Source organism: Stylophora pistillata, chromosome 7 (genome assembly GCF_964205215.1).
Source record: "Stylophora pistillata chromosome 7, jaStyPist1.2, whole genome shotgun sequence".
In the NCBI taxonomy this organism is placed as follows: Eukaryota; Metazoa; Cnidaria; class Anthozoa; order Scleractinia; family Pocilloporidae; genus Stylophora; species Stylophora pistillata.
The window spans coordinates 24573217-24580716 of record NC_142525.1 but is presented as its reverse complement, the minus strand read 5'-3'; the positions used below and the strand labels follow the sequence as shown (position 1 = coordinate 24580716).

Sequence of the window (7500 nt, the reverse complement as noted above, 5' to 3'; positions counted from 1 at the left end):
TTTTTTAGGCAGTCGACTTAGGAATGCTTCCTTGCAGCAACTTTGATTCTTCTTCTCCAGTTTTTGGAGAGCGAAAACGGCTTACAGTATTCGCTGCAAAAGAGAGTCTGTCATCTTTACTACCACATGACTTACAATGACCAACAACAAATTTCCCACATTCTGATTATTTTTAAAATACATAATCTCATGAGAAATTAGAGCACTGAAACAATACCCCCTATTTACTAAAGAAGTGTGGATAGTTTTATAAGCCATATCAAAAACTCTTGCTTCGTGTTCGACCGGGGTCTCCAGACACTTCGAAAGAATAAAAGCACTCGGCCTACGGCTTCGTGCTTTCATCTGTTTCTCGGTGTTTGGAAACCCCGGTCGAACACTCGCATTCGTTTTTGATATATTACTTAAAAAATCCATTCCCAGAGAAAAAGTAGGCAGATCTTCATGGGCTTGTTCGCTTGTTGCCATGTCTAGTTTAACCTTTTTGCGGAGGTTTTTCACGTTTTTTAATAAAAACTGCTGAGATCACTCGCGAGAAAAAAAAAATTTCGGGAGGCATTTGTTTGCTGAATTCACCAGCAAGCACAATGGGAAACTGAAGCAAGCTCGCGCAGTTGAATTTGACTGCACGAATTTACAAGCTATGTTATAATTGTACCCGTGTTTGGTGTGAATGCCATGGCTATAACAGAAGGCCAAGTTAACGCTCCTTGAGCGGCTAGTTTTATGTCAACTGCCGGTCACGGTTTTAAAATCGCTAAATGACCGACAGTACGATACTTTTGTTAAATCATGATCTAAGGAATCAAACCGGTCATATCCAAACTATGATATGTCGAATAAGAAGTATAAAGCGATCCAGCAGATTTTTATAGACCACAAGTCTAACTCTTAATATACAACTAATTACATGAAAAATATGAAATTATTGCAAATAAGATTTAAAGGCAACTAGCGCCAGAAAAACTCTAGAAACTGCTATCATTATCAAATATGAAATCGTTTAAAACAAAATTAATTAGTACTAATCAAATTTATATCTTAAGTATTTTTTTACAATGAAAACAATATATCTGTAGCTACTATACCCGACTGAGGCATGGGCAACACCCATTCGTGCACTGCTCATGGATAACGCAGCTCATGGAAGGGGTACACAGAAAAATAATCTTGTGTAAATTGTTATGAGTATTTAATTCTGCAAGCTTCGCAGAGCCAGTTTCTTTTCTTTGGTCGACTTCTTTATTAAAGTGCATGCAAAATGAGTCCAAAGGAGACACCTGTCACAAGCAATTCCGTCTTCACTTTCGTCGTTTATCATTTTTGCGCAAACAGAACAAACATAGTCTACGCGGATCTTCTCCTTTGTTGATTTAAGACCCGACAACCATGCATCTTTTTCAAAGTATTTTTCAACGCAAAGAATGTCCACGGTTTCTTGGATTCCTTAAATTTGAGCAAAATATCAGACTGCCGGTCATTTAGTGATTTGAAAATCTTGACCGGCTGCCGGTCATTTAGCCACAACGAAAGAAAAACCGGCATATACTGCAAAAAATTGTCATTGAAGGACACACTTTCTTTGCAAGACTCACAGCAAAGGATAATTTCGTAATCCACCTTTTTTAAATACACAGTGTTATGCGCAGTCCGTATCTGACCCTCGAGTAGATTTTAAAAGACTCGCCAAACAGAGGCTTTTGTTGAAATACTATTTTAGGCAAGGGTACGAATACGCGGTGATTCGTAATCCGCCATGTTAAAATACACAGCGTCACAAGCAATACGCATTCAGTATATGAATGATATCAGCCTCTAACCCTCAAATGAATTTTAAATTTTGTTTTGCCGTGGGCTGATTTTATTTTGCCCCGAATTATTTTATTTTGCCGTGAGTTATCTTATTTTGCCATGACTTATTTCATTTGGCTGTGAGTTTGACTTGTTTAGCCATGAGTTTATCATAATTTGCCGTGAGTTATTTTATTTTGCCACTTGTTATTATATTTTGCCGTGAGCTGGGTTCGTTTTGACGTGAGTTATTCGGTAATGTCGCATGATGTTTCACTTGAATAAATTGACTCTATTTAGACCTGCACTCATTGGCAATTGCCAAGAATTCCCTCGTGAAGTAATGAATTTTCCCACAGAATGTCAGTTTCATAGCCATTAGCGAAAACGAAATATGACATGCTTGACTTGTAATCCGTTTTTCAAATTCCAGAGGAAAACGAGAAACGAAAATTGGAGTCGAAATTCGTCTTTTTTACAGCGCCGCGAAAAGCGAAAAACGAAACTGAAACTGATTTTACAGTACGAAGACTCCAAAACAACCCACCCATCCCATCAGCATTTGCTTCAGCATGAATTGAACAATTTGTTGAACCCAATTTTCGGTACGTTTTTTTCAACATTGTTGGAAACGTAAAAAATGTCGAAAGCTGTTGAAAGCGTGTTGAATCAAGTTGAAATCGGTTTAAACTTTTATTCAACATCGATTCAACTTTTCCTCTGTGAGGCCTTTTTAAGGCCTTTGTAAGACCTTTGTAAGGCATCTAAAAAGGCCGCCCCACAGTTTTATTTTTGCGTTCAAGATCTGCGCAACATCTGTTAAACTTTTGTCGAACGAATGTTGGTCAAATGTTGGAACCGTTTAAACGGGCCTTTAAGGACCTTTAGCAGTCGGCAATGCGGCGGAAGATGTCAATTGAAAATAAATTTATTTATTTAGTTAGAATTTCGCGAATGGCTGGATGCGTTTACGGTTTCTTGCTACGCTTCACTTCAACTTCAGCACAACGTAAGTGAGCCGCCTTAAATTCCAAATGGAAGCTTAGATAATTTGTCGTTGCGCGCTTTGTCTACAGACCACCCAAATCAAAAGTGGTTTGTTTTGCAGAGGAAGGCTGAGAAATGTACAAAGTTTTCAAAGGCACTCGCTGAGCTATTTTCTGCCCATTAAGTCTTTTGTTTTGCCACGTCCTCGTCAACGTTACCGTCGGGGTTTTTGTTTAGGTACCTAGTTCTTACACTGTGAAACATAATTTCTCTTTCCTTGGCGTAATTGCTTTGTTATCAAAACAAACAAAAAAGTACTTGTGTAGTACAAGTATTACCATTTTGGCTCAATTTCCTTTGTGGCGCGAAATGGAAGACGGTCAAAATGACAAAAGTAATGTATCTATATGGACGCTCAAAGGGTTATAATTTCTAAATATTTACTAGTAGTATGTACAATCCCTCATTGGCAAACTTCAGAGCTATGAGATGATTCATAAACCAAAGTTAGAAGACAACGCGTATATTTCTTTTTTAATCAGTTCTTGCGGAGCGACAGATTGAGGCACGAGAAATGAAGCGTACGAGTCAAATTCGTTTGAGGCCGCTCAACAGTTAGTGTTTTATCCAAAAAAGGAAGGCTACAATTAATTATAAACACTTACCGCTCCGTTGATAGTGCGTCGTAAGATCGAAATTAAGCCGACTTCCATGAACGACAACGGTGAGAACCCCCATAGTTTATAATCATGGTACCGAGATGACCTTCGCAAACGGCAACTATCAATTTCCAGCTGTATGAGGTGTAGGAAGATGTTTACAGATGACACTTCGCCGATAGAGATCAACTCCCCAAGCAAAAATACGAACCTACTACGAACACATCGGGCGAACAAATTGCGTAAACTTTAATATCTTCCCTCCGAAAAACTCTCGCCAGATAGAAAATTACTGAGTTTCGTCAAAGCAGAAACTATTATGCTAGGATATAAAATGCGAACGGAATTTCTTAATGCCTATGTAGTCACGCTTCTAATACCAATCAGTTGAGAAATGTCAACGCGACTGCCTCTATTCAAAACACGCACTCCAACATGCATTCCTTCGACTCTGAGTTTCATTCCTGTGAGATTACACTACAGCAAAAAAGTGACATGTTTGAGAGATGACCTTTCACAGATCACGATCATTTTCAATTTTATTAGTGTACATTTGTGAGCGAATGAAAACCGAGATGTCCATGTTGTTTTCAATTTAAGACTGAACTTTATTCCGCTGTAAAACTCACCCATAGAGATTCTTCCTTCTTACAAAATCGAACAGTCCGCGTATTGAAGAAGGCATTGATTATAGTCACACTGTGTCGTAGACCGACATTACTGAAAGTATCGGGTGAACACGTAATTAGTTGGCTAATTGGTGGTTCCTCAAAAAAGTGAACAGAATGGCTAAGAGAAGGGAAATTACAAACTCAAGAGATACCGTTGAAGGACATGATAATAAAAGTGGAATTGAAACCAAAACCAAGGAAATGAAAAAGGAAACCGTAGTAAAGCTCAAAGAGGTTTACAGCAAAAAAGATAAAACAACATGAGTAAATTGCCATAGAAAAGAATACTTTCTTTTATCTCTTGTCTTTACAGCAAAGACATTTGTTGAAATCTGGGTTTATGAGTATGACGAGCAGAAACTTTACATCAAAGATTCAGTAAGAATTCTTCCACAGAGGCTTTAAATAAGAATCGTCCAGACTACACATATGAACAAGTATTATTCGTACAATCTGATTTCGCGGTAAAAATGTAGGTATCACTTATGTTGAAAGCCTCGATAGAGGCGATAGGTTTTCAGCAAAGTCTTTGCTCCTGTATGCTTGACTAACTATGCACGATTTGTTCTCATTAATTGAGTCAGGCTTTATCAGTTGCTGTTGAGCTTGTTGAAAAAGGCTTGGAAATAGGCAGATCGCGACTTAGAGTTTACAAGAAGTATAGTTTGCTCAGTTACAGCGGGATAGCTTTAAATTTGACTGTAATACAATGAAATTCGAATACCAAATAGGCGTTTGTTATGGCTTGACAAGGATATCGTCCTTCAAAACAGAAAGGTAATACAACAATAAAAGCACACCTTTGAACAGTCAACAATTTATTTACATCACTCACAAAAGTCTTCATTTACATTTTACATTTTTTAACTGAATTTAATTTACTCCATTTTCACTGCATTAATTCTTGCAGTGGGGAAGGACTAGAAAGGAACATACTAACCGTTCGTGGTAGTTCACCCTCCCACCCATCCCACCTCAGGGCAGGACATCCATCACACAGTAATCTCGTGCGTGGAAAATTAACGCCTCCTACCCAAACCCTGCGGGAGACGGGACCTCCATATATTCGTTCCTATCCGAGAAGACTAGAATATCTAACCATTTCTTGATGTTATAGAAAGGTGGCAAATTCTTCTAAATTATTTAAGACCCTGAGTGTTGGTACGGCTGGGGCTCGAACCCTCGACCTCCCGCACAACAGTCCAGCGTTCTATCCGTTGAGCTAACCGGAAGGCGGAGGACATGATATGAAATGATCTTCACATCCTGCATATTAGAACCTGAAAGTTAACATACGGTAGATATACAATGAAATATATGAAGTTAATATATTTTGTACTGCGGTATTAGATACATATGATGCACGATCCTCGCAGTAGATAGCGCTATTTAAGCAATAGCGAAAATCAGACCTGAGAAATCAGGCCTGTACGGGATTCGAACCAATGACCTCTGCGATACTAGTGCAGCGCTCTACCAATTGAGTTAACAAGCCAACTGGGAGCAGCCCGTTAAGTTGATTCGTTTATTACAAATCAACTTAACGGCCTGCTCCCAGTTGGCTTGCTAGCTCAATTGGTAGAGCGCTGCACTAGTATCGCAGAGGTCAGTGGTTCGAATCTCGTACGGACCTGATCTTTTTCAGGTCTGATTTTCGCTATTGATTAAATAGCGCTATCTACTGCGAGAATCGTGCATCATATGTATCTAATACCACAGTACAAAATATATGAACTTCATTTATTTCATTGTATCTCATTTGTCACTTTCACGGGTTTATTACGAATCAACTTAACGGCCTGCTCCCAGTTGGCTTGTTAGCTCAATTGGTAGAGCGCTGCACTAGTATCACAGAGGTCAGTGGTTCGAATCCCGTACAGGCCTGATTTTTTTCAGGACTGATTTTCGCTATTGCTTAAATAGCGCTATCTACTGCGAGGATCGTGCATCATGTGTATACGGTAGATAGTTTAAGAAAATGTCGTCTACAGTATTCCAATTTCAATTTACCTCGGTGTTACTCAGCTAAAATTTTACAACAGAACTTTAACTTTGGTTGCAAAATACCAGAAATTATCGCGCACTCTCTCAATTTCCTTCTACAGCCGTAAATTATAAGAAAACATCACAAGTGCGTTCATGAATCTCCTGGTGAGATAGTTTAGAAAGAAGTACATATGATAATACCTACCTTTCACTGGTGATCTTCTCCAAGTTCCCTAAATAGAGCCTGTTCGTTGATGTCACGTTTACGAATACGAACTCTAATCTTTTTTACTTATGTAACTCTTCCGGTTTTAGCACAAAGACACTAAGAAACTTTCAATGACTTTCTATTTAATTTGTTAGCGCGCTTTGTTTGATTTCTGTTCCGTGACTAGCGAATATCCGCTCGAAGCTAGCTACATAAAGCACTGTTAATTTCTATTTCCCGTACGTCAAAGTGTAAGAACTAAATTCGCCTTCTATTAGCAAGTAGCTCAGTTGCGAGGAGTCACTGTAGCGAAAGCATTTCGGAGCCAAACGAAGTTTTTGTGTGCCCTTCAAGAAGCTGAGAGGCCCCCACGTAATCCAGAAAATGGCTGACCTGCCCCAAGATAGAACCGAGGTAGGCCCACCATTCACAAACGTCGGCTTCGACGTCTTTGGTCCCTGGACCATATCCACAAGGAAGACGAGAGGCGGCGCTGGACACTCGAAGCGTTGGGGTCTTGTCTTCACGTGCTTGAATAGCAGAGCCATTCATATAAAAGTACTAGAGTCAATGGACGCCAGTTCGTTCATTTGTGCACTGAGGCGCTTCTTCGCCATACGCGGCCCAACAGCCGTATTGAGGTGCGACAGAGGGACAAACTTCGTTGGGGGACACACCGAGTTAACCGAAGCCCTTAAAGAAATGGACGAAACAAAGATCGAGAGGTTCGTGACACAACACGGTTGTGAGTGGAAGTTTAGCCCACCACACGCATCCCACTTTGGAGGCGTATGGGAAAGACAGATCGGGACCATCCGCCGTGTTCTGGATTCCATGCTAGCCGACCTCGGACCAAGACAGCTGACGCACGAAATCTTGAGCACTTTCATGGCGGAAGTCACCGCTATCGTAAATGCACGACCCATTGCAGCTTTGCCTTCAGACATTAACGACCCGCAGCCCCTGTTACCAGCCATGCTGCTTACAATGAAATCGCGCCCACCAGGACCACCACCGGTCAACTTCCTGCCCCCGGACCTGTACGCGAACCGGCGTTGGAGGAGGGTCCAGTACCTAGCAGATCAGTTCTGGTTACGGTTGCGCCGAGAGTACCTCCAGAACCTCCAGCCAAGAAGAAAGTGGTACGACGCCCGAAGAGACCTGGCCTCTGGTGACGTCGTCCTTTGAAGGAAGACGG

The 7500-nt window shown here is 40.6% G+C and overlaps 1 protein-coding gene and 1 pseudogene across 2 annotated transcripts in view; one reads left to right on the top strand and one right to left on the bottom strand.

Moving 5' to 3' along the window:
• LOC111342625 (uncharacterized) overlaps positions 1-183 on the bottom strand; it is a 492-nt pseudogene extending 309 nt beyond the window's left edge.
• LOC111342624 (uncharacterized) overlaps positions 1-7500 on the top strand; it is a 61033-nt gene that overhangs the window by 34943 nt on the left and 18590 nt on the right. The gene's annotated exons all lie outside the window — the stretch shown is intronic.